We start from the raw sequence: 9,036 nt of genomic DNA, 5'->3' as shown, positions 1-9,036 counted from the left end.
GAGGATAGTGCTTCGGACTCATGAATCATGGATTGTACGCCAAGTTCGATGCAAACGCGAGTTTTGGTTAACTCGTGTAGCTTTTCTAGGTCATGTGATTTCAGGTGAAGGAATCTCCGTGGACCCGACCAAGATCGAAGCAGTTATCAGCTGGCCAAGACCGACGACCGTGACAAAGATCAAAAGCTTCTTAAGATTGGTAGGTTACTACGTACGGTTCATGGAAGGATTCTCAGCATTAGCCTTGCCTTTGACTAAATTGCTGAAGAAGGAAGAGAAGTTTGTATGGACGGATAAGTGCGAGCGTAATTTCCAAGAGCTTAAGCAGAAGTTGACTACTGCACCGGTGTTGACATTCTGTCTAGTCTTGGAGGATATGAGATCTATAGTGATGCGTCATTCAAGGGATTGGGTTGCGTGTTAATGCAACATGGCAAAGTTGTTGCACATGCGTCCTGTCAGTTGAGACCTCATGAGTTGAATTACCCGACACATGACTTAGAACTCGCAGCGATTATCTTCGCTCTGAAGATTTGCAGACACTACTTGTGTAGAGAAATGTTTCAGATCTTCACAGACCATTAGAGTCTCAAGTATTTATTCCCTTATAAGGAGTTGAATTTGAGACAACGTCGCTAGATGGAACTTCTGAAGGACTATGATTGCAACATCTTGTATCATCCTAGAAAAGCTAATAAGGTCGCAGACGCGTTGAGTTAGAAGTCTTCGATTGTGCAAATGGTGATCAAGGAGTGGATCTTACTTGAAGGAGCTTGAGATTTGGTTTTCAAATTTGAGGTAGGCCACCTTTCAAATCTTATGGCCACCCTAAGAATTAAACTGAAAGTGTAGATCGTAATCAAGACGTTGCAGTTGACAAACCCAAAGATCCAGAAGATTCTACAAGAGGATGCAGATAAGAGAACAGCTGATTTCCAGATTTTTGAAGGTGGAACACTAAGGTTCTGATGATGATTATGTGTACCTGATGATGTAGAGCTTAAGGAGGAGATCTTGTCGAAGCTCATCATAGCAGTTATAGCATTCATCTAGGCAGTATGAAGATGTATCAGAATTTGCGTCAATACTATTGGTGGACCGGTGTGAAGGCGATATAGCCAAGCATGTCGCCAAGTGCCTAATGTGTCGCAAGTGAAGGCCCAACATTGTAAGCCGAGAGGACTTTGCAACCTCTCGAGATTCCCGAGTGGAAGTGGGAACACATCACAATGGACTTTGTGATGGGCTTACCAAGGAGTCAGAGGGGTAATGATTCCATTTGGGTTGTGGTTGATAGATTGACGAAGTCGGCTCACTTCATCGTTGTACGAAAGGATATGCTAAGTTATACGTGCATCAAACGATTGCATGGAGTACCAGTGACGATTACGTCTGATCGAGACCCAAAGTTCACAACAGCTTTATGGAAAAGTTTACAGACTGCCTTAAGAACGAAGCTGCAGTATAGTATGGCTTATCATCTGCAGATCGATGGCCAATCTGAGAGGACGATTTAAACCCTCGAGGACATGTTGCGAACTTGGCGTGTTAGATTTCAAGGGAAGCTAAGAGGAACAGCTTCATCTTGTCGAGTTTTGCCAACAATAGCTACTAGTAGAGCATTCGAATGGCACTTGTTGGAAGCATTATATGATAGAGCGTGCAGAACTCCAGTTTGTTGGGATGAAGTCGGGGAACGAAAGATCATTGGCCTAGAGTTAGTTCAGTAGTTAGTGGATGCAGTTGCAGTTATTAAAGAAAGACTGAAGACTGCTCGAAGTCGCCAAAAGAGTTATGCTGATAAGCGTTGAAGACCATTGGAATTCCAAGTTGGTGAGCACGTTTTTCGAAAGTGTCATCGATGAGGGGTACTTGCGCTCCGGCAAGAAAGGAAGTTGAGCCCGAGGTATGTCGGTCCCTTCGAGATTCTGGAGAGAATAGGGACTTTGACGTATCGTCTTGTGCTACCGCCAAGACTTGCGCAAGTGCATGACGTCTTTCATGTGTCGATGTTGAGAAAGTATGAGGCTGACCCGACCCACGTGCTGAATTTTGAAGAGTTAGACGTGGACAATAGAGTGTCGTATGTGGAAAGACCAGTTTAGATTGTAGATTGGAAGGAACAAGTTCTGCTCACCAAGACGATCTCGTTAGTCAAAGTGGTCTGGCAACACCACGGGACAAAATGAGCGACATGGGAAAGTGAAGACTCGATGAGACGACAATACCCCCACCTTTTTGTTTAAGATTTGTAATGGTTTAAATTTCAAGGATGGAATTTTTATAAGAGGGGAAGAATTGTGACATCCTTATTTTCAGCCCCGCATATGGATCGAAAATAATCCACCACGGGTCAAATGAGCTAAAAATTCGTAAAAGCTACACGGTAGGTTAGGTCACGCTAAAATCGCATCTCGTTGAAATTAACCACGAAATTGAACCCGATTTCAATAACGAAAGTTTTGGTATGTCATGATTCATTTTAAGAACATTAACTCATCCTTCGAAGAATTTTCGGGGAGTTCGGATTTTTGGCGAAAAATCAAAATTTGGCGATTTTGGACCGGGAAATGCGAAGAGGCATTTTTGGCCTTCAAGTTGGATCAATTGGTGGGGAAAATTGTGGAATTGAGTGTTGGCTTCCTCCTTGGCATTTTGGCCATCAATTTGAGGGTAATTGAATTGATTTGTGAGGGAGGCACATGAAATTCGTAGGCGATGGGGGGTGCAACATTTGAGCTTCTACCTTGCCTTGTTTGGGAAGTTTTGTGAGGGGAAAATGGCTTATGATAAGGTTGAAGGTTTTGGGGCCTCTCAATTAAGTGTTTAAGATATTTCTCCAAGATTTTATGGCCTCCTTGTCCCCTCTCATCCAACAAATAGTCCCTTCTTCTTCCTTCTTGCATCTTTCTTCTCCATTGTTGAAACCTTCAACCCGAGCAAGTAGCCAACCACCACCCCGCAAATCGAAGCCTCTATCGTTGACCACTTGAGCCGCTGAAGCTGCAAAGAGCCCACGCCCACTCGAGCTACGCTCGTGCGCCCGTCCCGCTCGTGGGCCATCCACCGCGTCCCAAGCTAGCTCAACGTTAGCTCCGCCGTCCTTGGGCGCTCGTCGCAGCCGCTTGGTCGCCTGGCCCCGCCATGCCCATTCCAGCATTGTTCCACTGCTCGACTAGCTTCTTTGGTTCAGCCACAAAACCGAAGGCCAGCTTGAGCCGTGAGGCTTGCTTAGCCTTTTCCAGGCCCTTTCGAACCTCCCTTGGCATCGTCGTAGGCTCGAGTCTCACTCACCTCCGTGTCGCCATCGCCATGAACTCATCGGCTCGTTAATCCGGTGAGTTTACTAGCTAAACCTTACTTAGGAGGTTAATTATTCTTAGAGAAGGATTAATTTAGAAGTAGATTGGGTTAGGAGGATTAGTTAGTGTAATTAGTGGTATAGTTGGTTAATTAGGCTAATTAGGTTGTTAGATTAGTTTAGTTAGGGGTTAATTAGATTGTGTGATTTAATTAGCTTAGTACATTATTTATTTAAGTCCAATTAGGTGGTTAGATTAGTGTATATAGCTTAATTAGTGATTTATTTAATTATTTTGCATTTATTTAATTATTTTGTAAATTATTTAATTATTTATTATTTTTCCAAAATTATACCGGGATAGTTGGTGGTTGAATTTCGTGCTGATTGTCGTGGTGTAATTAGTTTGTGCAATTGATTGTTAAATTGTGCAATTGAATGATGAATGTTGATTTTGAGTTATTATTCCAAAATTATGGATTTATAGTATTTAATTAGAAAAATATCGGTGTCGGTTTTTAACGCCGAAAATGTTTTTAAGTACTATATCAAATAGTGGGATTTTTAAAAGTGAGGATGTCGCATTTTGTGGCTCAAGCCGATCGTGTACCCATATACGATTATTTTACAAAGTGTTTTTAATATGAAGAAAATAGGTCATGTTCATTATTATAATTGAGCCATTTGAGTAGAAAGCACAATGTCCTTTGGGGGTTGGATGTGCGTGCGAATGTTATGAGAACCCGTCGCAAGTGTTTACGCTCAAGCGATGCTCCTTCGAGAATGCCCTTGTCAACGGATTCTGGTCACGCGGAGAGAGGCCGGGCCGATGCTCTTTCAGGATTGCCGTCTTTAGGTAGACATTCTTGTGCTCGATGGGGCGAGACGATGCCCGGTTACACCCGAAGACTGCTGAACGCCGAATATGCCATGCCCGTGGGGGCCATAATTAATTGGAACGCTTGTCGAGTGAGATATAATCGCGCCCGATTATAGGAAAAATTGTGTGGCAAAGAATGGGACGTGTCATAACGATTTGGCCTTATAATCGGCACCCCGTGATTGATTGATTTGAAAGTGAGGCATTCCAGTTATTAATTGCAGCTATTGCATTTATAAATGTTATATGAGTTGTACCGATGTGCGGGGAGGAGCTGTGGCGAGGTAAGTCTTCGTGATGTGTGATTAGGTTGCCTCTAAGTATATTATCTTCCTAATTGGAGTTTAGGGCGTGAACTCGCTGAGACATTATCTCACTCCGTCGTGGGTTTAATTTTTCAGGTCTTAGAAGGAAGTTCGTCCAGTTCGTTTTGGGCAGCCGCGAGGGTATAGCGAACAAAGTACCGACTTCCCTGTCCCCAGGAGTCCCTAGATCCGTGCGCTCATTGTGACCACGATCCGGGTTGATGAGGGCTTACCATAGTGGGTACCTCATCGATTCAAGGCGTGGTTTTGTCACGGGCCTATCGAGGAACGAGAAGGTCCCGTGGATGGTTTCGATGGACTCGCCATTGAGGGTGAGGGTGAGGGTGAGGTGGTACTCGACCTTATCATGCATGCCGACATTATAGCTGATAATGCAGCGAACCGAGGGCCCGAGCCTGAGGTGGAGGAGCCTACGTAGAGGAGGTAGCTGATCCGCTTGACATCGAGCATCCCGATGGTGTCGTGATAGACCCGGTTCCCAAGTAGATAGGGTCAGGGGTAGGATTAGTTAGGTAGTCCCTTTTAGGCCTTGACTTGTGTGTATAACTTTGCAGGCTGACCTAGTTGGTTTATAAGGTATGTTTGGTTTGATTTAGTTGTCTGCTTTTCTATAACATGTTTGTTGTTGTCGGGGGATTATTTAATTTGCTTTCACATGTGCATAATTGATTGGGTTGGTGACGCGTTCTCGGAACATCGCAATTTTATTGACCATCGAGTGATGTACACGCACTCAAGGTTCAGGGCATGACAACGACGAGTGCAAGCAAAGCTTCTAGGAACTCAAGAAAAGATTAATCAGAGCTCCGATACTAACTATTCCTTCTGAATTTGGTGGATTCATGGAATATAGTGATGCCTCCCACAAGGGGTTGGGATGTGTCTCGATGTAGCACGGGAAAGTCATAGCCTATGCGCTAAGACAATTAAAACCTTATGAATTGAATTACCCAACTCACAATCTAAAACTAGCGGTAATAATTTTTGCATTAAAATTATGGAGAATGGATGCGGATAGAACTATTGAAATATTATGATTGTGAGATGCGTATCATGTAGGAAAGGCAAACAAGGTTGTGGATGCTCTTAATCGTAAGTTGACAATCGGTATGGCAAGTATAAGAATAGGAGATGGAACTTATTAGAAACAATCGTCAATTTAGAGTTTAAGATAGAAATGGACCATCTTACCGGTGTACTAATGACACCGACAATTGAACAAAAATCATCTAGAAAATTAAGACACTATGACGGTCGGACCCTTAACTCACGAAACCTCGTGAAGAGGCATTATTTGGTGAAAGGATAGAATTCCAAGTGTCGGATGATAGAATAGTAAGATATCAAAGACGTCTATGTGTACCTAACAATGGAGGGACAAGAAAGGAAATTTTGTTAGAAGCACATGGGAGTAGTTATAGTATTCATCCATGATGTACAAACATATATCGAAATTTACGCCAACATTATTGGTAGAACGGGATGAAGACTGACATTGCCAAGCACGTTTCTGAGTGCTTGACTTCCCAAGAAGTGAAGGCAGAACATCGTAAGCCTCCAGGAATGCTAAAGCGACTAGACATACTGAATGGAAATGGGAGAATACAACAATGGATTTCATACAAGGACTACCAAGGACGTTAAACAGTCATGATTCTATTGGGGTAATAGTAGATTGCCTGACCAAATTTGCTCATTTCCTAAATGTACGTATGGATTACTCAATGGACGTATACATAGAGATATGTAAGGAAAATGTGTGCTTACATGGTGTTCCTATGACCATCACTTTAGATCGAGACTCAAAAATTGCCTCAAATTTCTGGCAAGGTCTCCAAACTACACTAGGGACCAAGCTTCGGTTTAGCATCACCTTCCATCCACAGACGGATGGTCGGACAGAGAGAAAGAGTAATCCAAGTACTAGAAGATATGTCAAGGGCTTGTGTGATCGATTTTAAAGGAAATTGGGACAATAAATTGCATTTGATAGAATTTGCCTATAACAATAGTTTCGAGAGTATTGGTATGGCCCCATTTGAGGCACTATATGGAAGGATTTGCAGGACTCCTATATGCTAGAATGACGTGGGCAAGAGAAAACTAACACAACTAGAGTTGGTACAAGTTACTTTGGATGTAGTGGAAATCATTCGGAGTTAGCTCAAGACGGCCTAGAATCAACAAAAAAGTCACGAGATAGGCGCCAAAGGCCCTTGGAATTTAACGTGGAGACCACGTCTTCCTAAAAAAGTGTCGCCAATGAAAGGCTTAGCTTGATTTGGAAAGAAAGGCAGGGTTAAGCCCAAGATTCATTGGACCTTTGAGATTATTGAAAGGATGGGAGAATTTGGCTTATCGATTGGCTTTGCCTCCGAAGTTGGCAAATGTACACAACGTCTTCCACGTATCAATACTAAGGAATAATTAGCTAGACCCCACTAGACAAGAAGGGGGAATACGTGGAAGAGTTAGTACAAATATTAGAACAGAAAAAGCAATTTCTCCAAACAAAGGTAATCCCACTTATCAAGATCCTATGGCAGCACCATGACATAGAAGAAGTGACGTGGGAAAGCAAGGAAGAAATAAGACAATGATACCTTCATTTATTCAATCGACATAAAAGGGCATCCAAATTTCAAGGACGAAATTTCTTGAGAGGGGAGATTTGTGACATCGGGATCCTCAACAAAACTATGCATTCTTGGGTACCAAGCTCATCATTGCTGCATTACTAAGCTCGTCATTATGGCACAACACCAGCCACCACACCATCGTTGCACCAACCCGCCATGCAACGCCGGCCAACCACCAACGCCACTGCCACTAGGCCTGCCACCGAGCCACATTTTCCTCCCATGGCCAGGACACGTTCACCACACGTAGCCGCTCATTTCTTCTTGTTGTAGTTTGCTAATTGAGGAAAAATTACCCAAAATCACCCATGTCCTTGCATTAATTTGCAAGGTGTCATGAAATGTGAGAATTTCCCACCCAAAGACACAAACCCTTTGAGCTATCTCTTCCTCATGCTGCTACAAAGTTGAAGGATGTTGACTGAAAATTCCAAAGGCAGTGGATTGAGGAGATACAAAGGCCGCCTTACCAAATTTACATCTTCCCTTACGGCCTCACTGTCATCATCTTTATTTTAAACCTCAAGACTACATCACCATCTTCTTCTTTTCCATTCCTTCACCAGAATGTCCGTCATTCTAAAGCCACAACTCGACGCCATTCCGCTCGCGGTGTCCACCGTTCTAGCCATCGTCAATGAGTGTTTAAGGCAAGTAAAAGTCCTACTCCCTATACTACGTATATACTGCTCATTCCTTGAATTCTCGATGTATGGACTAACGGATTTTAGTTGAATGTACTGAATTGTCAATGTTGTTATGGTTTAGTTATGTCGCGTAGCTTGAATTAGGCCTTGGCTTGATGGCCGTAAGTCGCGACGACCATCAGCACAGATAATGCCAACCCTAGCTTAGGAATGGTCTTGGGTTAGTCCTGGTTAGGCATGAGCCTTACTCGGTCTTGAGGAGGTTGGGTCTTGATGTAGTTCAGTTTAATCGGATCGTTTTATGGTCCGGTTAGGCTTCAGAAATTGGTGTCGCCACAAGGCCGGGATGGTGGTTAAGTTTAGCATGCAGTCCGTGACAAGCAAACTCACATGCGAGGAATGTTCATAGTCGTAGGTTCATCTCATTGAGGTTTGGAGAGGCTAGGACTTGTTTCAATTTTATTTGGGTTAGTTGTGGTTATGATGAGGCTCGGACCTGCCTCAACGTGGTTCGGGTTTAATCAGGGGTCGTGGTAAAGGTCGAACTTGCTTAAATGAAGGTTACTGGGTCTTAGGGTAGTTTGGCTTCCAGTACAACCTTCGAATAGTTGAGGCCTAGATTAGATGATCGATTATAGCTACGGTTAAATTTGAAAATGGCGGGGTAGTATGGACTAAGGGTAATGAATCTAGTCTATTTTGACTAGGGCACTAGTCCTAGTGCCCTCTTTCCCTAAAGGAGTCAATATATTGTCAATTCGGAATATCATGAAAATGTGTCAAATTGAATTATTGAATTATTGCGCCATGATATGGATGTGATGGATGCTGTCGGTAACCTGATGACGACAATGCCCCAGGTGTGGGGATACCTAGAGGAACGTAACGAGGTGCCTCTGAATGCCTAAGGGATGTAACATGGATCCCTCGGGAGGTCCTCACGATGCTAGCTTGGAGTGCGAGATGCATAGAGAAGTGCAATACAGTTCCCTCTGAAAGATGGCGGCAACTGAACTTAAACCAAATATAATTAGTAAAGTTTCTCAACTTTCCATTTATGTACCGGTATACTGTTTCCGTGAATTTCTTTTAGACAGCTAATACTTTGAGTCAAGAAAGGCTCTCAGGCAAGTTGAGCTATTTTGATTACTTATATCTTATATTTGGGATTCGTGCGCATGGATATTGGCACATTTACGTAGTATATTATAGTAGACTTTTATTTGCTGTGTTTTATACTCAC

This window comes from Eucalyptus grandis, chromosome 7 (assembly GCF_016545825.1).
Source record: "Eucalyptus grandis isolate ANBG69807.140 chromosome 7, ASM1654582v1, whole genome shotgun sequence".
Taxonomy (NCBI): Eukaryota; Viridiplantae; Streptophyta; class Magnoliopsida; order Myrtales; family Myrtaceae; genus Eucalyptus; species Eucalyptus grandis.
Note: the sequence above shows the minus strand (reverse complement) of the source record.